The following is a 25,368-nucleotide window of genomic DNA, read 5'->3' on the forward strand; positions in this document are numbered from 1 at the left end:
TAAACAATGTATATTCAAACTACAGCAAATACCTTTAGTAGCTGTAAGAAGTTGTGATAGTTTTTATTTTGTTTCATCTTTTATAAAAATACTACTTCTTGCATCCTATTTGGCTGATTGCAAGATTTATTCATGTGCTATTATTACCTGTAGTTTGAAAAAACATTTCTATGTAACATTTTGTATCCTGAATTTTCTACCATGCATTACTTCATGAAAACCCCCAATGCCATCAAAATAATTTTATTTTATTTATTTTATTTATTTTTATTAAACCACAGCTGTGTACATTAGTATGATCGTGGGGCACCATACACTTGGTTCATAGATCGTTTGACACATTTTCATCACATTAGTTAACATAGCTTTTGTAGCATTTTCTTAGTTATTTTGCTAAGACCTTTACATTCCATATTTACTAGGATTCACATATACCCTTGTAAGATGCACCGCAGGTGTAATCCCATTAATCCCCCTCCTTTCCCCTCCCTCCCCTCCCTTTCCCCTTTCTCCCTATTCTTAGGTTGTAACTGGGTTATAGCTTTCATGTGAAGGTCCTACATTAGTTTCATAATAAGTGTGAGTACTTTGGGTACTTTTTCTTCCATTCTTGAGACACTTTACTGAGAAGAATATGTTCCAGCTCCATCCATGTAAACATGAAAGAGGTAAAGTCTCCATCTATTTTAAACATATTTGGAATAGCTTTATGATATTAAATCTTGTTGATGTAGCAAGTTTATTTTATTTGCCTATTTCCCTATGTTTGAATATTAGGTTACTTCGTATTCTAAAAGTGTGCAAAAACTAGCTGGCAGTTGTGGTGGGCACTTGTAATCCCAGCTACTTGGGAAGCTGAGTCAAGAGAATCACTTGAGCCCAAGAGTTTGAGGTGGCTGTAAGCTATAACACCACAGTGACAAAGTGAGACTCTCAAAAAAAAAAGTGCAATAAGCATTGTTTTCCTGATTAACCTCTGTATATGCTTTGGCATTAAAACCAAGAAGTGAAATAACTAGGATGTTTGTATCAATATCTATCTCCCTTCTAAATAGTCTTAAACCAAACAAAGACCCTGAATCAAGTAATGAAGTCATTTCATTGCCTCCTCCCCGTACTTACCTAAACTTACACTATGTGGGGGGAATGCAGGGCTGCAAGAGGCCTGTTCTCAAGAATCTGTTGGCCTGAATGTTAGAGTTCTTATCCAGGTAAGGAAGACAGGAGGGTCCTTCAACTACAGGTGCTTGAACAGCACAGCAGTCAACGCCCAGAACCACCAAAATGTTTTCAGACCTCATTAACTGCTAGTATTGTTAGTTCTAATGGACTATAGTTTTCCCTGCTGTGGAAACAGGCTGGCATCTCTCTCCTCACCAGCAGACAACCTTCCTAGCAGCCAACGCTGAGCATAAGGCCCCCACAGGGACCAAGATGCTGCTCCAACACCCTCATCTGCTGCTCCCAGCCTCCAACCTCCTCCCCTCCCCAGTAGCTTCAAAGGCAGCCCTAGGACCTTAGTCTCCACCTTTCCACTCTGACTCAAATGCTCCCCACCATTTAACACAACACTTAAAGAAGAAAATTTACTTCTTTCTGCACTATTTAAGTATGCAAATGACTCTCCTGAAATAAACAGATATTGGTTGTTTTCATGGGAGGCCCTGGCTCTGTGTTTGGGAGGTGATGGCACATCTTTCACAGTGAAGGCCACTGCAGAAGGCCAAGACCATGTCTTCAGACCTGAGATGTGAACCTTAGGGAGCAGGAAAGGGGAAGGCATATATCTAGGCACATGTGTATGTGTTTATACAGCACATCTGTCCTTTCTAGAGAAAACATAAAGAAATGCATGGCCTCACAAATTGGTGCTTTTGGCTATGTTTCATTCTTTCCTTTCTTCTCTTGGCAAATTTCTACTTATGCTGCAAGACTCAGCTCAGATGCCTTCTCCAGGAGGTCCTTTGACTTCCTTATTCTGGGCTCCAGCAATACCCTGATGTGCCTCTTGCAATGGAGTAAAATTACTTCTTTTCTTTGCTTAATAATGCATCTTAATTTACTTTTGTATCCCCAGCATAGTGTGTGTGATGTAGCATGTACTCAGTAAACTTTCATTGCAGCAAACTGAAATGATACAGAATTACGGACTCACATCCTTGAGGTCCTACACAGGAAAAGGCGTGATTGCTTCCCCCCTTTACCTTGAACCCAGGTGCTAAATGTGTCATTGGTCAGACTACAGAGTAGTGAAAGTTTCTACCTTGTCACACAAATGCACATTTTTTTTTCATATATATGTGTAACATATACACATACATATTTCTTTTGGGCTGAAACAAAAGAAATTTGTTATCTCACAGCTCTGGAGACTAACAGTCCACTATCAGGATTGGTTCTTTCTGAGAGTTGTGGGGAAAGAATCTGTTCCAGCCCCTCTTCTTGCCTTGCAGATGGCTGTCTTGACTCTCTGCTGTCACATCATCTTCCCTCTGTGCACATCTGTGTCCTAAACTCCTCTTCTTACAAAGATTCCAGCCATATCGTTCTGGGACTCACTCTAATGACCTCAGGCTCAGTTGCAAACACCTGAGCAGCACCGTAACTTCACTAATTATACAACTTTGTGAATTATATTGCAATGACACTATTTCTGAATAAGTTCACATTCTGAAATACTGGATTTTGAGGGGACATAATTCTACCTATAACACATGCCAAATAAAGACAAAAAAGTTGCTCATCAGGACCTGTATAATTTAAGAATGGGTTGCTTTTCCCCGTCAACTCTCATGTCGAAATTTGATCTGCAATTGTGGAAGTGGGGCTTACTGGGAGGTGTTTAGGTCGTGGGGGTAGATCCTTCATGAAGGGGAGGGTGGTGTGAGTGATTTTTCACTCTAGTAGCTCCCATAGTTATGATCCCGTGGAGCTTGTTAGTAATAGTACTCTCACACCTCTCCCTTGCTCTGCCTTCCCTTCCTGCTGTGTGACCTCTGCACACCCCAGCACCCTTTCACCTTCTGACATGAGTGAAGCTGCCTGAAGCCCTCACCAGATGTAGAGGTCAGTGCCGTGTTTCAACCACAGAACCATGAACCAAATCGACGTCTTTTCTATATAAATTTCTCAGTCTCAGGCATTCCTTTATAGCAACACAAACTTGACTAAGATAGGACCCCAACCCTAATCAAATCCAGCCCCAGTCAAGTGCTCACTATGTAGGAGACACTGGGCTAAGGGCAGCAGAATGGAAGAAACGTGAGCTTTTCTGCCTCTGAGGATGTGTGGGTGGGGGACAGTTGCAGAGACTTCCACAATTCCTGACACACGGGAGGCATCATCCCACGACTGTTTAAAAAATATAATTCTGATGTGGGAGTCAGGTGCCCAGAGCTTAGACGACTCATTTTGCCACTTGTTTTCTGTGTAGCCCTGAAGCCACTTTCAGACTCTGGAACTTTTCTTATAATTTAAATCAATTAAGGAATGGCATGATTATAGTACGATCCAACAGCAGCTGAAATAAAGCTATGCCCCAAGGAGAAAGCATTGTTGCCCATGACTTTAATCACTTTGTAGGTCGTGTTTGTTAAACAGACTTTAATTTCTTTCTGCCAAATCACACGAGAATTCATTGTTTCATTATCATTTTTACAAAGCAGCATTTCTATGTTTTCCATTAAGATATGTTCTCAGTAGTAGGCATCTTCCTCTTGTTCTTTCTGCAGAGTAATGGATGCATAGTAACCACACATTCATGAAGCCCATCGAGTACATGGAGCCACCAAGGCCACGGCCCCACAAGTGACATTATGACTCCACCTTCTAGTGGTGGCAAGGGGCATTCTAGGGGCAGAAGTGAGCATACTTCTTTTGGTTTAGAATTAAATATAACAAGGCTGGGCAGGATGGCTCATGCCTATAATCCTAGCACTCTGAGAGGCCAAGGTAGGTAGATTGTTTGAGTTCAGGAGTTTGAGACCAGCATGAGCAAGAGAGAGAACCTGTCTCTACTCAAATTAGAAAACATAACTGGGTGTTGTGGTGGGTGCCTAAAGTCCTAGCTATAGGAGGCCAAGGTTGTAGTGAGCTATGATGACACCACTGCACTCTAGCTGAGGTGACAGAGTGAGACTCTGGCCAACAAATAAATAAATACACAAACAAACATAACAAACCCAACTAATCAATATAATTTTCAAGCATTTATACTGAGGTGTTTTCCATATATTCACCCACACATATTCTATCCCACCATCAAGGAAAAGCACATGCCCAAAAGGAATTTAGGCAGGGGTGTACGGAATGGTTCCTCCAAAAAGTAGCATAAGAAAGACTTCCAATATTGGATAGGATGTATTAAGTCAAAATAAATCAAGCTTAACATTATAATGACTAGAAAAGTTGGATAAAGCAAAATATTGCATATTTTGAAAATATACCAGAATACGTGCAGACAGAGAATGCTAAGAGAACTACATTCCCAAGAAGGATAAGTTCTCTGTAGCACATGCTGTTTAGTAGCATTATACCCACAATAGAACTTTCAAAATTGAAGTCAGTCTTCTCGAACTCTGCTACTGATTTATCAACTAAGTTTATGTAATATTCTAAATCTTTGGTTGTCATTATAATAATGTTCATAGCATCTTCACTGGGAGTAGTTTCCAACTTAAGAAACCACTTTCTTTGCTCATCCACAGTAAGAAACTCCTCATCTGTTCAAGTTTCATCTGCAATTGCAACAATTCCATCAAATCTTCAGGCTCCATTTCTAGTTTTAGTTCTTTTGCTATTTCCACCACATCTGCAGTTGCCTCGTCCATTAAAGTTTTATATCCCTCCAAGTCATCATGAGGCTTGGAATCGCCTTCTTCCAGATTCTTGTTGATATTTTGATCATTTTCCATACATTACAAATATTCTTAATTACACCTGGAATGGTGAATCTTCCCATAAGGCTTTCAACTTAACTTTGCCCAAATCCATCTGAGGAACATATGGCAGCTCTAGCATTAAAAAATATATTTCTTATATAGTGATATGTGAAATTATCCCTTGGCCCACGGGCTACAGAATGGATGTTGTGTTAGTAGGCATGTAAACAACATTAATCTCCTTGTTCATCTCCATCAGAGCTCTTGGGTGCATTGTCAATGAGCAAAAAAAAATAAAATTTTTTTAGAGGAATCTTTGCTTATGAGCAGTATGTCTCAACAGTGGGTTTAAAATATTCAGTGAAACATGCTGTAAATAGAAGGGCTATCCTGCAAGCTTCTTTGTTCCTTTTAAGGGCATAGGCAGAATGATTTTCTGAATAGCAGCTGAACACGGGATTTACCTTAAAGTCACTAGCTATGATAACTCCAAACAAAATAGCCTGTCCTTTGACACTTTGACTCTTCCTCTTTAGATATGAAAGTTCTAGATCATATCTTATTCCAATGTAAAGCTGTTTTGGTTACACCAAGTAATTTGTTGTTTAGGGTAGCCACCAAGGATCTTAGCCAGATCTTCTGGATAACTTGCTGCAGCTTCTACATCATCACTTGCTGCTTCACCTTGTACTTTTATGTTATGGAGATGAATTCTGTCCTTATGCCTCATGAACCAACCTCTACCACTAGCTTCAAACTTTTCTTCTACAGCTTTCTCACTTCTCTCAGCCATCACAGATTTCAAGAGAATTATGGCCTTACTCTGGATTAGGATTTGGTTTATGGGAATGTTGTAGCAAGTTTGATCTTCTATCCAGACCACTAAAACTTTCTCTGTATCAACAATAAAACTGTTTAACTTTCTTATCATTCTCATGTTGACTGGAGTAGTACTTTTAATTTCCTTTAATAACTTTTTTTTTAAATCACAACTTGGATAAACCACCACAAGAGGCTTAGCTTTCAGGGTATCTTAGTTTTTGAAAAGTCTGCCTAGCTAAACTTAATCATTTCTAACTTTGATTTAAAGGGAAAGACTTATGACTTTTCTTGTCACTTGAATACTTAGAGGTCATTGTATGATTATTAATTGTCCTAATTTTAATATTGTTGGGTCCCATGGAATATGAAGTCCTAAGGAAAGGGAGAGAGAGGGATCAGCTGGTCAGAGAAGCAGTCAAAACATACCCAGCATTTATCAATTGAGGTGTGAATGGTACCCCAAAACAATTACAATAGTGACATCAAAGATCACTAATCACCGTAACAGCCATAGTAATAAAAGAAAAGTTTAAAATATTTTAGGAATTCCCAAAATATCACACAGAGAAACAAAGTGAGCACATGCTATTGGAAAAAGAGCATCAATAGAATTGCTCGACTCAGGTTTTTTAGAAAACTCAGTATCTGCAGAGTCAATAAAGTGAAATGCAATACAATACAATAAAATGAGGTATGTCTTAAACTAGAAAGAAAATATATAAATTGAGAGAAAGAAGAAATAAAATAATAAAGTTTACAGTAGAAATAAATAAAATGGAATGTAGAGAAACAAGGGGAAGAAAATCAAAACACAAGAAGCTGTTTTTTAAAAATATCAACAAAATTGACAAATATTTGGCTATACAGCCCACAAAAAGACAAGAAACTAAAACTACCAAAGTCAGGAATGGAAGAGGGCATGAGATTGGTAAACTCACAGAAACAAAAAGGATGACAGGATATGCGGTGGACAGCCAGGGGCTGACAATTGTGATGGCTTGAAGGAAACAGACGATTCTTAGAGAGATGAAAACTGCCAAAAATGACTCAAGAATAAATGTTACAACTGAGGAGACCTATAACCAGTAAGAGATTCAATTAGTAATTTTTAAATGTCCCACAAACCAAAAATGAGCCCCAGATGGTTTTGATGGTGGTTTCCACTGACCCTTTAAGGAAACACTTAATACGAATTCCTCATAACATCTTAAAAAAAAAAAAAAAAATCAGAGTGAAGGAATACCTGTCAACTCATTCTATGAAATCACAATTACCCCCTTACCAAACCCATGCAAAGACATAACGTGAAAAGGGAACTACAAAGCACATCTCTTACAACTGTGCACACAAAAGTCCTACAAAATGCTAACAAATGAAATCCAACAACATATATAAGGGATTACCAGCATACCCAAGTGGGACTAATTCCAGAACACCAGAGTTTTTTTAGCATAAGAAAATCAATCAGTTTAGAAGTATAAAAGATAAAAAAAATCATGAAATCATGTGATCATCTCAATAGGCAAAGCAATCCAATAACCTTCCATGATGAAAAATAAAACAAAATCTCAATGAGTAGGAATAAAAGGGCACTTCCTCAACCTGACGAAGGGCACATACAAAAGCACCTGCAGCCAACATCACACTTATGCTGAAAAATGGAGGCTTGTCCTATAAGATTAGGAATAAGACAAGGATGTCCTCTCCTTAATTAAAAACCTAATTAAGCTAATGTCAACCATTTTGAGTTATCAAAGTATCAATGTTGAGATTAGCAAGGTTATATAGCACACGAGATAAATTGATACATATCAGTTATATTTCTATATGTTTGCAATAGACCATCTAAAATGGAATTAAGGAAAAAAATCTCTTTTATAATAATATAAAAATAATAAAATACCCAGGAATAAATTTAATAAATGCAATAGTGGTACACTAAAAACTATAGAGCATTTTGATCACACCTGCGGTGCATCTTACAAGGGTACATGTGAGGCTTGGTAAATGTGGAATGTAAATGTCTTAGCAAAGTAACTAAGAAAATGCCAGGAGGGCTATGTCAGCTAATGTGATGAAAATGTGTCAAATGGTCTATGAACCAAGTGTATGGTGCCCTGTGATCACAGCTAGGTACACAGCTATGATTTAATAAAAAAAAAAAATGAAGCCAATATGAAAAAAAATAAAATAAAGAGCTAAATAAGTGGAAAGACATCCATGTTCTTGGGTAAGAACAATTAATGTTACCATGGGATTAATTCCCAAATTGATATACAGATTAAATGCAATCCCTCATTTTGCTTTTTTGCCAGTATTGTCAAGGTGGTTATAAAATTCATGTAGAAACACAAAGAACCAAGAATAGCCAAAATGTTGATTAAGACAAACTTGAAAAATTCACACTTTTATATCAAAACTTACACTGATGTTTTGGCACAATAATCAAGTAAATGAGGTGAAAGCTGTGTTGATTGGTTTGATCTAACCACGTCAGATTGTATAAAATAAAAATCAGCACATTGTACCCCACATATGCATGAATGTTTTCATGATCTAAGTGTATTTGACTTAATAAAAGAAAAAAAAAACCTACAAACCTATAGTAATCAAGATGGTGTGCTACTGGCAAAAGAGAGAGAGAGAGGAAGGAAGGAAGGAAAGGAAAGGAAGGAAAGAGGGAGGAGGGAAGAGAGAGAGGAAGGGGAAGTAAATAATTGGGAGCCCAGGAATAAATCCATACATCTATGATCAAGTGATTTTTGACAAGGGGGACAAGAAAATTCAATGTGGGAAAGAATAATCCTTTCAGCAAGTGATTCTGGGATGACTGGATTTTCACTTGCAAAAGAATGAAGTTGGACCCATTTCTTGCACTATATACAAAAAAATTAACCCAAAATAAATGAGGAAGTTAAAATTATAACTCTAAAAAGAAAATGTAGGAGTAAATCTTGATCATGTTGGTTTAAGCAATGTTTTTGTCTTTTTAGATCTGATACCAAACCCTCTAGCAACAAAACTAAAAATATTACTATATAAATAGGAGTATATCAAAATTAAAACCTTTTGTATCCAAATAATACTACCAAGAAAGTGAAGAAAACAATACACAAAATGGGAAAATATATTTGAAAATCCTGTATCTGATAAAGGAATTGTCACCAATTACCTTTTAAATCAATAAGAAAAATACAAATGACCCAATTTTCAACTTGGTCCCTGACACTCAATAGACATTTCTCCAAAGAGTACATGCAAATAGTCACTAAGTGCACAAAAAGATGTTAATAGTTACTATATTACCCAGCAAATAGGTAAGATAGCCCACACCTTGGTATGGATTCAAGAGAAATCAAAATGTACATTCATACACACACATATTCATAGCAACATTGTTAATAATTGCCAAAAGAAGAAATGGTCCACGTGTTTAGCAAATGATCAATGACTAGACAAAATGACACACGCAGGTTCAAATAATGACCATTTCTATTCAGAAATAGAAAGAAATGATGACATGGACCACAACATAGATGCATTTTGAAAACATTATGCAAAGGGAAAGAAGCCAGCGATATTGCATGACCACCTATCACACAATTTCATTTATATGAAATGTCCAAGATTGACAAATCCATAGAAACTGAGATTAGTAATGACCTGTGTTTGGGAGAGGAGGAAAGGGCTGTGACTGCTGGTGGCTACAAGGTGGTAAAAATGGTATTAATTTATAGTAGGGCAGTGGTTGTACAAATCTGTGAATATACTAAAACAAATTATATAATTTAAAGGGATAAATGTCATGGTAACTAAATTATATCTCAATGGTATATTTAGAATGCTAATAGGAAGGTTTTTAACAATTTTATATTAACAAATTTGACAAAATGGAAATTTACTTTAAAAACATGATTTACCAAAACTGACTCAAGATGAAATAGAAAATCTGAATTAAACATATGAAAGTAAAAATGATAATTAAAAATAATCTCTAATTAAAATCTTTTTATGGAAAAACTGTAAGCCCAAATGGTTTCACTGGTGAAATCTATTGAATTAGGAAGAAATAACACCAATATTTCACAATCTCCTTTAGAAAAAAAGAGAATAGGGAATACAGTCCAGCTCATTTTTATGACATCTGAATAACTCTTTTACAAAAGTCTTGCAAATATATGTATATATGTACATATACACACACACACACACACACACAAGGTGGCTATAAAGTTCATGTGCAATTTAAATAGTTGTACCTATACTCTGCATATTTAAAATAAAATTAGAGATCAATATTATTCATGGACAAAAATCATAAAATAACAGCAAACTTCATTAAACAATATTTTAAAAGTATAATGCATCACAATCAAGCAAGATTTAAAATAAGACCACAGCATTTCACATGTAAAATCAATCATATCACCAGAATAAAGAAGAAAAATCATAAATTATTTCATCAGATTCAGGATAAGTGTTTGATAAGACTCAGCACCTGTTCATCTTTATTTTTTTTGTTTATTTTTTTATTAAATCATAGCTGTATACATTAGTATGATCATGGGGCACCATCACTTGGTTCATAGATCGTTTGACAAATTGTCATCACACTAGTTAACATAGCTTTTGTAGCATTTTCTTAGTTATTTTGCTAAGACATTTACATTCCACATTTACTAGGATTCACATATACCCTTGTAAGATGCACCGCAGGTGTAATCCCATTAATCCCCCTCCCTCCACCTACCTCCCCCCTCCCTCCCCTCCCTTTCCCCCTTCTCCCTATAATTAGGTTGTAACTGGGTTATAGCTTTCATGTGAAGGTCCTACATTAGTTTCATAATAAGGGTGAGTACATTGGGTACTTTTTCTTCCATTCTTGAGACACTTTACTAAGAAGAACATGTTCCAGCTCCATCCATGTAAAGAGGTAAAGCCTTAAAAAAAGATGGAGACTTTACCTGTTCATCTTTAAATATAAAAAAAAAATACAAGTTAGGAACTTGTGCAGAACGAAAGAGATTAGAGACAGATAAACAATGCATTCCCCACAGGAGCTTCTACCATCTGGTGCAGCCGTGGTTCTCAAACTGAAGTGTACATCAGAATTCCATGGATGGCTTTTTCCGGACTGCTGAATCCCATCTGAAGGGCTTCTGATTCAGTAGGACAGGGGTGGAGCCCAGGAATCTGCATTTCTGCTGGTCTGGGGACCACACCTCAAGAACAGAGCTCCCCTAAGTGGCACCTGTGGCTCAGTGGGTAGGGCACCGGCCCCCTATACCTAGGGTGGCAGGTTCAAACCTGGCCCCCACCAAACTGCAACAAAAAAATAGCTGGATGTTGTGGTGGGTGCCTGTAGTCCCAGCAACTGGGGAGGCTGAGGCAAGAGAATTGCTTAAGCCCTAAACCCAAGAGCTGGAGGTTGCTGTGAGCTGTGACACCACAGCACTCTACTGAGGGCAATAATGTGTGACTCTGTCTCTAAAAAAGGACAGAGCCCCCAGCCGGGTGTAACCTTTCTCAACCTGGCCAGCTGGACACTGGAAGATTCTCTCTCCCTGCAGCACAGCAGCAATTTCTAAGCTCCAGTGGCCTCTGAAATCGGATGCAGTTGACCTGCTGCATGATACTTTGACCTCCACTAGCCAGAAGCTGCAGCCAGTGGCTCAGCCCTCCTCCACTTCAGGGAAGGCACTGGTGACAGGGAGGCGGGCTCAGAAAGGGACCCCACGGAGTCAGGGCAGGGGCGGAGAAGGGGGTGCTGAAGGAGCATGAGGACCATCTGTTAGATCCCCTCACCCACACATCCTTGTCCTGTGGGGGGGGTGCTGGCACTGGCGCATCTTTTCTCACTTGGTCACCCCCAAGTAAGGGACTATTGCTTCAGTTTTGTAGATGAGTAACTCAAAGGTCCCCCAGTCTACAAAACTGACTCAAGTCCTTTCCCTAGACAACGCTGTGGATAGGAGATGTGAGAACCCGAGGACAGACTTCCCGGACCAGGCAGACCCCAGACACATGGGCAAGCTGGGCAGGCCCTCGGCACCCACGTTTCTGAATGAGTTTTCTCTAACACCCGTGATTTCGTTAGCCTGTGGATTTATACTTTTCCAAACCCCTTTAACTTTATAAATCACTCCAGTAACTATCATTTCTGTGCATCTCCTGCATTCTCTTGGAGCCAAGAGGATGAGGTGTCATCAGAAAGGAAGGAAGAACATAAAGCCAGAAAGGAAGGATTATTTGTGCAAAATATTCCAGCTGAGAGCAGCATCATGGAGGCGGGAATTCAGGCCCCCCCCGCTAGTCCCACACCTGTTCCCTGCACTCTCAGCCTCTCGCTATACCTGCCACCTCCCCTCCTTTTACTTAGACGTGACCAGGGTAATTCCAGGCCACCATCAGCCTGCCTAACGTTCAAAGCCAGGGTGTTTCAAGTTTCTGACATGATAGACCCGGGGTTATCTAGAAGACACATCATCAGTTCTCCAATTACTTACTTTGTGGATGGGCAGCCAGAGGGGAGCACGCTTAGGTCACCAAGAATGTTATTCCTAGTAAGACACCAAGAGGTGCGCACAGCTTCAAAGGACTTACAATTTAATCATTGACACCTGCTAATCTTCTTTATTTCTTTGTTTCAGCAGTAACACAAGCAGGCAAAGGTGAAATCTGGCTTTTCCTGTTTAACATGCCAGTTGTGACTCACTGGAAATGAGACAGTGGGAAAGACAAGGACCTTCCACCAAGCCCTTGTCTATCCAATTGTCAATGACATCAGTATCTTCTTTAACAGTCACTAGGCTGGGACCTCCCAACACAGCAGCACAGAATCCTTCCACTCTCCCTTGTAGCAAAGACAAATAGCAAACCATTATATGGTTTACAGTCATTGACAGCCCTATTAGCCGTGTTAATGTCTTGTTAAAAATAATACCGTACACACGCAGACACACACACCATAAACCAGCAGTCCTCCAGCTCCCAGTGCTGACGCCATCCACGTGATTTATTCTGAAGTTCAAGTTTCTGCATGACAGCTAATGCAAATTGGTACATCTATAAGATGTATTCTCCTGTTGTCGGACACATTAAGATTGTTTATTATTAGGATATTAACATAGAGAAAGGAAGAAACAGACACATTTTGCTAAGTGAAATGAGAGATAAAATATCAGTTATGGGTTTGCCTGAACTCACAGCTGCCTGGACCCTCCGATCTGCACATCGTCTTTTTCCTTGAAGACATGTGCTAGTGATACATGGCTGGGCTCTGGATTCAATTAAGTATCAACACTGGGAAGTAAATTGGCTTTTTAAAAAGGGCAACAAATAATCTTTGCATGACATAAGATAAAGCAATGAGTATCTCCTCCATTGCACAAATTGTCTCTTCTTTCATGAAAACACACAAACAAACCAAAGCTTGTTTATTTGTGAGGGTCATTTATGTTTGCTTTTTTTTTTAAGGAGGTGTGGAAGAAACCACTTAAGTGATGGCACAGAGCAATGGGGACCCTTGTGGAAAATCACACCTATAATGAATGCATCAGGCTAACAGACCATCTGTGAAGTGATGTTGAGATTCAAATGAAATGGTTTCCTGGTACTCTGCACAAATGTGCTTGTGTTTTCTCTGCCTGGGGCCAAATTACCCTACTGTTCTTTGCTTTCCTCAGGAATAGCTCATGTGTATGATTACAAACTTGTTAATTGCAAGGCCATTTTTTAAATTACAGATGTTAGGCCTGTTTATATCTTATATTAAAGAAAGCCATGTACCCAATTGTCTCTCTTAATGAAGGTGGTAAGCTGCCCTAGGAAGTGTGATGAATCACATTAGAATTCAGTGGTCCAGTGGCTCTTCTTTGCCCACAGCCAAGGGGCTGGTACGGTCAGTCAGGACTCAGGGGGATGAGAGGAGACAATTCCTCCTTCCAGAGTACTCAGGAGCTGCAGAGACAAATGAGCATGCTGTTTGTGCTGACAGGTGCTGACAGTTACCTGTGAACTCATCACTTCATTGATAAAAGGCTGAGGATGGCCTGGAAACTAGAAGGCTGGCCGCATCAAGCAAGGAGCCCTGTTCTCCATGGGCTACTCCCATCCCATGCCGCCTGGGGTTGTCATACAGTTGCCATTTGAGAGAAAATGGGCTGCTACTGCTGAGGCTATCCTGGCTATTCCTCGAGTCCCCTCTTTTCACTGCAGGCCTTCCCATGACCACACTGCTGGCCTAGGGAATGAAGTCTGCACAAATGCTCAGTTCCCTTGAACACAGAAATAGTTCCAGGATTGATGTACAATCCAGATAGGGGCAGTGAGATATATATATATATATATATATATTTTTTTTTTTTTTTTTTTCTGGAATTGGAAAGACCAGGGAAAGTGAATCTTGGGGAGAGGAGCAGGCGCTGTCTTCCTCTGCTGGCTGGAACAGGTCCTGGTCAGGATGAGAAGGAAAAGAATGCAGAGCCTAGAGATAGTGGGGGCAGTGGGAAGAGAAGTCAGAAACCATTGTCTTGGGTCCCTGGAGTAAGTCATGCCTGAAGCAAAACCCCTCTGTGGACTTCTCGGTCACAGGTCCTGCAGGATTGAGCTGCGTTGCCTTCACTCACAGCTGAAAAGAATCCTAACTAATCCATGTCTGGCTGTTGAATGTGGAAGGCTTGAAAGACCCCCAGATGCCTGTTTCACACAGCCGGTGCTTACAGGAGCTTTGAGGACAGGCATGCAGGCCTCTAACCCATCCAAACACACAGCTTCCCTCCCCCACACTCTTGTAAGTCCCTTCCCTGCTGCGGAACGTGGAGCACGTGGAGGAAGGGAACGGGTAGCAGGACCAAGCCGCAAGCAGAGGCGGGGATGATGAACACACTCCCACGGGCTTCCCTACACAGCGAGGGCAAAGCCATCATTCCGGCGTCATTTCACAGGGAGGGGTGGATGCCAGGAGGGGGCCAGCTTCTGACCATGTGCTGGAGAAGGAAAGGGAGGGAGGGCAAGAGACTGAAGTTAGGAGCATGCCCAGAGTCACAAGTCCAGTTCAGGATCAAGGAAGTCCACGTGAGTCTCCAAAAGCCGAAGACTTAGAGGCCCCAAATCACAGGCGGGAATCCAGAGGGAGCTAAGCCATGAGACCCCAGCACAGATAAATGTGGTCAGCCTGGGGAAATGCACTCAACTGTGGTGCTCCTGCAGCTGGCCTTGCCCAGTGAGTGTGCAGGGGCAGAAGAGGTGGGAAAACCACAGGCCAGTGGGGACTTTGAACAACAAAAACACTAAGCAGAGTGCTTGATGGACTTCAATGAAACAGGTCCTGGAAGAGCACAGATGTGAACATCTGGAAAGAGTCTTGGGTGATTTAAAGAGGAGCCCTATGTGGAGAAACCGCTGGTCCACATTCCACTATCCTCCAGGCTGCCTGCACCAGGGAGCAGTGACCAGTTCCTAAGGGGGCAGACGAGCTGCTCTGATAGGCATCGACTCTGCAGCATTAAAGGATTTCTCATCGAATGACACTGATTATACTGAGCTCACTGTGCTGTGAAGCTCTGGCCCACAACAGATGGCCTCAGCCAGATCTTTGTTCAGCGCAATCACCATACAGATGACCACAGGGAGCAGGGAGACTCGGAGAGCAGAGCTGCTCTCTGATCTCAGCATCTAAGACAGGCAAGAAGGGCTGCAGCCTGCGCGCCTGCCTCCTGTGTGGGTCCCTGGCAGGGTTACAGGCAGGGAGCCTCTCAGGCAGGAGGCAGCCCCCAGCAGAGGGGGGCACGTGGTTGCCTTGGTGTGGGAAATGAGTACCCCTGGGCATGTGAGGCACGTGCTGGGCTCAGCGCAGGGAGGTCCAGAGGAGGAAGGCTGCCACAGGGCCCCACAGTGGATGCTTCTTAGACAGGCTCCATTGTCTGAGTGGCTTTCTAACCATGAAGTGCCAATTAAGTGCCCGGTGGAGAAAGCAAAGGGAAGTGAGGAGGGCAGGGCTGGGGCTGAGAACAGGAGTGTGCACAGCCCTGGGCTCAGCCCCAACCCTGCCACAGCAGAAAGTTAGAGCTCAGAGCAGCAAAGGACCAAATGCATAACTCAAAGGCAGGCCAAGCTTACTGCAGAGCCGGCTTCCTGGTGCCCTGGATGGGGGTCTTCTCCAACACTTGCTTTTTGCTAGTCAGGAAGAAGCCCCTTAGGTGATGAGGGGGACGGAAGGGACACCTGCACTCACGCAGTGACCTTGCTTCCCTCTGTGTGGACACGGGGTAGTGCTGACTGGTATTACCGCTGGGAGCCGGGAGGCAGCACCACGGAGGACTGGCCAGGCCTTTGGCATGAACAGGATTCAGCCTCTCAGCACTGAATTGCGATTTCCAGATTTCTCATGTATGTGCCCATGGCAGTCAGAACAGCTTTTTATGGAGTTATAGTGAGGACTGAATTACATAAGGAAATTGACCGTGGATTTTTTTTATTAAATCATAAACACATAGATCACGCATACATTAATGCATTTATGGGGTACAATGTGCTGATTTCATATAGAATTAGGAACGCTTACTCACACTGCTTAATATATACCTCATCTCGTTTACTTAATTATTGTGTTAAGACATTTATACTCTATACTTAATAGATCCGACATGTACCCTTGAAATATGCACCATAGGTGTGATCCCACCATTCACCCTCCCTCATTATGACCTCCCCCCTCTTCCCGCCTTCATCCTGGGCCACAGTTGTGATCTATTCTTCATATAAAAGTGTGAGTGATTGTAAATTGGTTTCATAGTAGTACTGAGTACATTGGATTCTGACTGACATCATATTCTAACCAAAGGGAGGGAGGCTTCTGGAGACTCTTGTGACAGCTGTTCCTCAGAGGGGCTGCAGCTGAGCCTGGCAGATGATCATATACAGCTGGGGTGAGGGGGTGCACAGGGCACAGCTCCACCTCCAGTGTCCCCAGACCCTCCGAGACAGCACATGCCCCAGCACTCCACCTACCCACCCAGCAGATCTCAGCCATAGCCAGGGCTGAGACCAAAGACAGAAGGGACTTCCAGATTCTTCTCCACAGACAGGCTCTGGACCTAGTAGAGTTCAGAATAAGTAAAATGAAAACAAGCCCCCCCTTCCTAAGAAGACAGAACAGGCCACCCTCAGGCCCCACTAATTTACAGGACAGCTCATAGGCCTTCTAGGGAACATTCCCACTGCCCAGCCTACTGATGGGACTCAGAGGTCAGGCCCACATGGAATTCAAGCTTGTCACTATGCCCGGAGGGACCTCTCCTCCAGCAGTTAGCCCGGCCAGGCAGCTGATCACAGTCAGACACCAACATGTGGGAACAACGGGAAAAAGTGTGCAGAGAAGGACAGGATAACAATGACAGTCACTGGGAAGCAAGGAGTTACCTCAACTGCACAACTGTCACCAGAGCTACTGCCATCCCTTGGTCTTCGGGGACCCACACAAGGATATTTTACCTCTGATATTAAATCCTGTGGGTCTGGAGAGAGGTTACTCTGACCGTTTCCATTCTCCGTTCCATTCAGAACCGAGAACCTTTGTGTCCATCTACTGACCATGAATGTGGTTTCGCTGGCTTTGATTTGATGTCTACGGAGACATAGCTCCACGCTAGGAAGACAGGTTGCCGCTCCAGCAGACTCCATCACAGTGTGTTCTCTTTGGGATACTACTCAAAGACCCTATCAGACTCCCGGCATCTGGTTGCTGGATAGGCCATAAAATGTATAAATGCCATGTACCTCTGTCTGGTCACCACGCTGTCTCCAAACACTTCCCAGGTCGGGGAAAGCATGTGACTGCTGCATAGTACTTAGAATGAGGTAAAGGCATCACCTGTGTGGTCAACGTGTGTCTCCCAGGCCAGCTCTGCAGTAGTAACTGTGTGACCTTGTAAAAGTACTTAACCTGTCTGAGTCTTAGTTTCCTATTTTGTCAGATGTGGATAATAAGGCTTACCTCACAAAGCCATCAAGAGAATGAAGTTAATACAAAGTACTGACTTCAGTTTCTGCTACATCATGCTCAGTCAATTATACCTTCAGGGATAATTCCTCCTCCTCTTCCTCCTTCACGGTGGGGTGGTGGTAGTGCTGTCTCCTGAAGTGTCCTTTTTCTTTCACCTTCCAACACCCCAGGACAGTGGCAGCCTGGCTGGGACCCTGGTGAATCCACCCCGCCCAAGGTCTGAATTCAGTAACTACACTTAGCTAAGAATTTTTTTTTTTTTTTTGGAAGGGTAAAAGGTAAACACACCATTTCTTTTCTAAAAGACAACCAAACGTAAGTGGGAAGAAAACAAACAAAACAATCTTTTGATGTCTTAGTCAAATATAGTTTCCAAAACAAATCTTGCTAAAATCGACAGAAATGCTGATGTGTGGTTGGGAGAAAAGACAAGGAAAGTTAGTCCTGGTCATATTTAAGATTTTTCTAAAGCAAATAGAATACTATCCAAACAAAAGAATTCACGCGTGGAGGCGCTTTTTCTGTGGTTTCCACACCAGCTTTCTCGCGTGTTGCTAATGGATGCTCCCGGTCCTGAGCAAGCTGCCTCGGGGGGGACAGGAGGTGCATCTGTGCCCAGCGCGGAATTGCCAGGGCGGGGCCACAGCTGCTTCTCAGCAGAGGCTCCCCTGACCCCAACCCCGGGCAAACCTGTCTGAGTATCCTCTTCTCTCGGTTGCCCCCTTTCTCCTTTCATTTGCAGTAAAACATACCGAACAAAGTTCAGCATTTTAATCATGTTTAAGTGCACAGTTCAGTGGCCTTAACTACGTTCACATTACTGTGCGGCCATTCCCACCCTCCTTTTCCAGAACACTCTTCATTCTCCCAAAGTGAAATTTTGCACCAATTAAACAATACTCCCCTGTTCCTCTCTGCCCCAGGCTCCCCCACCTTCTACTCTCTGTCTTTATGAATTGGACTAGTCTAGGGACCTCAGATACGTGGAATCATACAATTTCTGTCTCTTTGGAACTGGCATATTTCACTTAGCATAATGTCCTCAGAATGTATCCATGGTGTAGCCTGGTCAGAGCTTCCTTTTCAAGGATGAATAATATTCCATTGTGTGGACCAGATTTGATTCACCCATTTGCCTTTCAATGTACACCTTTGTTGCCTCCTCCTTTTGACTATTGTGACTATTGCTGCTGTGCTAAGAGGTGTACAAGTATATGTTCAATCCTTACTTTTAATTCCTTTGGGTATATAACCAAAAGTGTAATTGTTGGATCATAGGGTCATTCGACGTTTCACTTTTGGGAGAATAGCTATACTATTTTCCACAACGGCTACACCATTTTACATTCCCACCAGCAATACACAAAGCTTCCAATTTCCACACATCTGCACCAACACTTTATAAGTCATTTGTATGTGGGGGTGCGTGTTGTTTTGTATTTCTTTGCATTTAATTAATAGACGTTCTAATGCAAGTGAAATAGTATCTCATTGTGGTTTTTATTTTCATTTTTCTAATGATTAGTAATGAGCATGTTTTCATGTGCTTTTGGCCATTGGTATATCTTCTTTAGAGAAATGTCAATTCAAGTCATTTTAATTGGGTTCTTTCCTTTTTGTTTTTGAGTTGTGGGAACTCTTTATATATTCTGAACATAGCCCCTTATCAGATATATGATTTACAAGTATTTTCTCCCATTCCATGAGTTGCCTTTTTGCTCCCTGGATAGGTCCCTGAAATGCATATAGGTTTTTAATAGGATTTTAATTCTGATGAAGTTTAGGTTATGTATCTTCTGTTGCCTATGCTTGTATTATCATACCCAAGAAATCAAATCCAATGTCATGCCACTTTTCCCCCATGTCTTCTTTTTTTTATTCGATCATAACTGTATACATTATTGCATTTATGGGGTACAATGTGCTGATTTTATATACGATTTGGAATGTTTACATCAAACTGGTTAACATATCGTTCACCTCACTTATTTAATTGTTGTGTTTAGACATTTATACCCTACTATTAATATATTTGACATGTACACATGCAATATGCACAGTAAGAGTTTAAAGTCCTAGCCTTTACGCTTAAGCCTTTGATCCTCATCTCTCTTACATGCTCCTCCGTTCTTTCCACAGTGACCCTGGGGAACCTGCCCCTATGTCTCGGTCACTGAGTCTGCTACACCACAGTACCACATGCTGTGCAGCTTAAACAACAGACATTCTCCTGTCACAGGCCTGGAAACTGAAGTCCAAGAGCAAGGTGCCAGCAGACCCGGTGTCTGAGGAGGGCCGCCCCTTTGGTTTCTCCATTTCCCTGTGCTCACATGGCCTGTCCTCAGTGCATGTGCAAGGAGAGAGGGCCCTGGTGTCTCCTCCTTTTCTCATAGAAGCACCAGCTCCCACCATGGGGCCACACCCTTGTGACTTCATCCAAACCTAATCATCTCCCAAAGGCCCCACCTCCAAATCTCTTTGATGTTTGGAGATGGTGCTTTGACATATGAATTTTGGTGGGAGGACACGGTCAGTGCATAACACCCTCCAATCCAGAGCTTCTCAGAATAAAGGCAAGATCCCTTCCCAGAATAGGTCATATAGGGTCACTTATATGGTGATTCTGATTTGAACAGAAAGTGAAAGTTATTTCTTGGATGAGAAGGAATCGCAATGTACCTTACGGGGATGTAGGCTGCCACAACCCAATGTGCTCTAAGAGACTGAGAAAGCTGAGATGTGCCAAGAAGTGAAAAAATAATACATGGGCAGAGGATGAGCTTCCACGATCAAAAACTAAGTTTCTAGTTACTGACAGTGACTTTGAAAAAACAGTGAAATCTGTTATCTCTCTTCTACCCATACATGTACACATATGTACATGTATGTTGATGTACACATATACACATACACACGTAGTTGTACACATGTGCATGTTGGGTAACTACTCATATCAGTTAAGGGTAGGTTGAGCCAGGGATTGACAAATGACAGCCTAGAGCCCACATCTGGCCCCAGTGTCTATGTGTATAAAGCTTTCCTGGAACACAGATGCACTGCTGCCAACCTACAGCAGCAGAATCAGTGGTCACAGAGACATAGGGACACAAAACTAAAATACTTGCTAGATGACCCTTTCAAGGACAAGCTTGCTGGTCCTGGTTGAAACAGCAGCATTATAAATATGTATAACAAATATTTTCTGAATATTTATACATGCCAAGCACCGTGTCAGTTGCTACAAAAGTGGTCCACAAGATCACGTGCGCTTCTGTGTTCAAGTACACATTTGTGAGATGCTCAAGCAGTCACCTTAAAGAGCAGGGAGATTCATGGCACTCCACCATTTTTCTTTCCTTTTTTTCTCTTCCCTTTTAAATAGCTAGTTCTTGCTTATTTTTTTATAGAATACGCAAGCTCTCTAGAGCTGAATAAATACAATTTATTGTGAAATTAGTAGACCTTTCATCACCTTCCTCCTCAAATTTCTTAAACAATGTGTAACTCTAACCCAAGGCAGTTTGTATAATGACCCCAAGTGAGCATCTGGGGACAGACAAGTTGGTGTGGTTGAATCCTACCCCCGTGGACTAGGAGTTTTGAATCCTACCCCCGTCACTTTGGAAAGTTTCTAAACTGTTCAGGCTTAAGTTTCTTCATCTGTAAAATGGGATAGTAATGGAAATGCTGTGATGGCTATCTGAGTCAATGCGTGGGAGGCTGTTAGGATGCAGCCTGGCACTAACCCTATCAGCTAGGGCTAGCAGCTGCACCATCGAATATCAGCACAGATAACTGTGGAAGTCTCAATAATGAGCTAAATGCTGCTCTCAGGGAAGGCAAACCTCCTTCCTTCAAGAGATCATGTTCTAAAGTCAGGTTTATCAGGGTTTTCCTTTATGGGAGCACTGTGGGCCCAGCTCTGTCCCTGCAAGGCTGAGTAGTCTCCCACCGTAGTGTGGAGCAGAGAGCGATGGAGGCTGGACAGCTGCACCTCCCAGGCCACACAGAAGGAGCTCTACTGCCGCCGGGCCAGTGAGGCCCACAAGTCCTGATGGCCACGGGTATGACATGGCCGGCAGAACCTCAGGTTTGTATACACTGGCTCAACCACACCAGCTGGAGAAACAAAGGTTTGCTAAGTAGGGAAAAAATCCTGAGCCCTCAGACTTATTAAACTGCCTTTTTTTTTTTTTTTCTAAAGTCCTTCCCCGGTGTTCTGTGATCTCCTCCTTGGCACAGGACACAGCCAGGGCTCCCACCACACCAGCTGGTCACACACTGGCTGACTTCAGCCCCCTTCATCCCAGAGGTCTTCTCCCCACTGCTCCATGAAAACTGCTCCTGTCAGGACTCCAGTGACCTGCATGCCCAGGGTGAAGGATGCCACCTCTCTGTCCTTGTTCTGGAGCCTGATGTCCCTGTGTAACCCTGTAAACCCTGTGCAGCCCTGGTCTCTGCTCACCCCCAGGCAGCTCCTGTGCAGCCCTCTGCTGGCTTCTCTCCTTTGTCTTGTTATTCACACCTGGGCTGGCCAGGGGTGTTCCAGGACCTCTTCTCACATTCCTGGGTCATTATTGTTGTTTTTTAATAAACTTTTTTGTTTTGGAATAAGTATAGATTTACCGAAAAGCAAATTCAAAAATAATACACAGAGTTCTCATATACCATTTACCCAGTTTCTCTCATGGTGACATTTTATGTGACCATAGCACACTTGTCAAAACAAAGAAATTACCATGGGCACAATCCTATCAACTAAACTCCACGCGTCATTAGGATTTCACTAGTGTATCTATGAGCACCCTCTTTCCACCCGGAGTCCAACCCAGGGTATGGCCCTGCACTTAGTTGTCATGGCCCCCAGTGTCCCCTAGAAGTCCCTCACCTTCTCTTTGTGATTTACACCATTGGACCTCCTGACCAGGTAACCTATAGCATGTCCCCCAACTTGATTTTGTCTGATTTTTTATTTATGATTTCATGGAGTTATTGTTTCAAGAAAGAAAACCACAGAGGCAAAGTGCCCTTCTCATCATGTCTATGCAGGGTCACCTCACGTCCCCCTGCCATCTCTGGAGATACCAACCCTCACCATTCGGTTAAGGTGGCGTCAGCCAGATTGTTCCACCTCAGTGGTGCTAGTTTTTTCTCTCTCCTACTGTCTTCTTTGGAAGCCAGTCACTATGCTCACCCTCAGAGGAATGGTGCACAGTTTTTAATTTTTAAATTCAATTATTATCTTTTTCGTTTTAGAAGCTCTGTTTGCTACTTCCGTAAGTCTGGCTGGCCAATTCTGATTGCCTCTTATTTCCACTCATATGTTCAGTCCCCTATCTTATGTTCCTAAACACTTAAATATCTTTATCTTACGTTTTTCATATGATAAATCCAACATCAGAAGGGTTTGCATATCTAATTCTACAGTTTTTGTTTCTACTGATTCTCATGTGTGGAGGTCAGTTTCCTTGTTTGTTTAATGATATTTTGAAATTATGAGCTCAGATTCCTTAAATCTTCTGCTTTGAGAATTCCTTGAGGCTGATGTTTAAAGTGCATGCCTCCAGAGACCATTTCAGCTTGATTCTGACGGTGCTCTGGGGTCTACCTTAAATTATACTTTCAGCTTGAGGTTTGTAAAGCCATAGATCTAGTCTAGACCCAACCACATAGAGCTGCAGTCTAGGAATTCCCAGTGGGAGAATTTCTTACTCACTCTTAACTTGCTTATGTTTTTCTCTCCATCTTGGACTAAGCCTGTGATGGTCAAGGTATCTGCTTTTCAGTTCCCCTTTGGGGAAGCTGAGGTTTGCATGGGGGTTGCAGCACCCTGCACAGAGCCCAGCCAGCTTTTCTCACAGCTTCTGATCATGGCCAGCTCTAGCCCATGCCAGTGTTGGCAAACCAGAAAGCTCAGCCCATTGATGGGTCAAGAAATAAGTGAGCTGAGACCAGGGTCATTCTAAAATGATGTCGAAATACAATACATATCTCCCGCAGATATGTACACCATGGAATATTATGCAGCCTTATAGAAAGATGGAGACTTTACCTTTTTCATGTTTATACGGATGGAGCTGGAACATACTCTTCTTAGTAAAATATCCCAATAATGGAAGAAAAAGTATCCAATGTACTCAGCCCTACTATGAAACTAATTTATGGCTTTCACATGAAAGCTATAACCCAGTTACAACCTAAGAATAGGGGGAAGGGGGAAAGGGAAGGGAGGTAGGGGAGAGGTGGGCAGAGGGAGGGAGATTGGTGGGATTACACCTGAGGTGCATCTTACAAGGGTATATGTGAAACTTAGTAAATGTGGAATGTAAATGTCTTAGCACAATAACTAAGAAAATGCCAGGAACGCTATGTTAACCAGTGTGAGGAAAATGTGTCAAATGGTCTATAAAACTAGTGTATGGTGCCCCATGATCACATTAATGTACACAGCTATGATTTAAAAAATAAATAAATAAATAAATAAATTCAAGTGCCAAAAAAAAAAAAATAAAAGAAATACAGTCTCCCCTAAAGTTGTCATGCAAAGTCTGACAATCAAGTTCGTGAGCTTGCCACTGTTTACTTATGCTGGCAGCACTGTACATACAGCTCAGGGAGGTTTCATAACCTTGGTATATCAGCATCTCATAGCTGTGTTCGTGTTGACGTACGGTAGTGTCTTGCTGAGTGGGGTTCATTACTGTTATTGTGTGTTTGATGTGCTGTTGGGAGAATGCCACAGCTTGAATTCGAGCAATGAACAAACATTAAATTCCTTGTTAAACTTGGCAAAAGCAGATGTGAAATCAGGGACATGTTAGTCCACATTTATGGGGATAGTGCCAAGAAGAAAACAGCAGTGTACAAATGGCTTAAACATTTTTCTGAGGGAAGAGAAAGCGTCACTGATGAAGAGAGGTCAGAGTGGCCAGTAACGAGCAGAACTGATGAAAATGTTGCAAACATTCTTGACTTATGTGTCAAAATCATCCACTGATTGTGAGAAGAATAGCAGACCAAGCAAACACTGGTAGAGAAACAGGAAAATCTTAACCGAGTGCAAAAATTGTCCTGTAGGAGCTCACAGATGAACAAAAGCAAAGGAGTGTTGTGAAGTTTGCCAAGACCTTTTGGAGAAGCAAGATGACGTTTTGGGCCACGTTATCACTGGTGATGAAACGTGGGTGTACTAATAGAAGCAAGAGTCCAAATGATGTTACTAAGGTTTTTTGACATTACAGGTATTGTTCATTATGAATTTGTACACTTAGGCAAACAGTTAACCACATCTACTATTACTCTTTACTATTTGGGAGTGCTGAAAAGGCTGCATGAAAAAGTTAGACCAAAACAACCCACAGCAACACACCAGCTCACTTGATACTGCCTGTGAGGGAGTGTTCAGCCAGTAAATAAATAACTGTGCTGCAATACTTCTACTTTCTTCTTTATCAGAAGAAAAAGGAAATACTGAAAGGAAGACATTTTGATGACATTCAGGACACCAACGTTAATATGACGACAGCTGTGATGGCCATTCCAGAAGAAGAGCTCCAAAATTGCCTGGAAAGGTGGACTAGGCACTGGTCCTGGCTTCCCATGGGGAGTACTTCAAAGGTGACCATAGTGGATATTTAGCCACCAGGTATGGAGCACTTTTTC

Source organism: Nycticebus coucang, chromosome 7 (assembly GCF_027406575.1).
Source record: "Nycticebus coucang isolate mNycCou1 chromosome 7, mNycCou1.pri, whole genome shotgun sequence".
Lineage (NCBI taxonomy): Eukaryota > Metazoa > Chordata > Mammalia > Primates > Lorisidae > Nycticebus > Nycticebus coucang.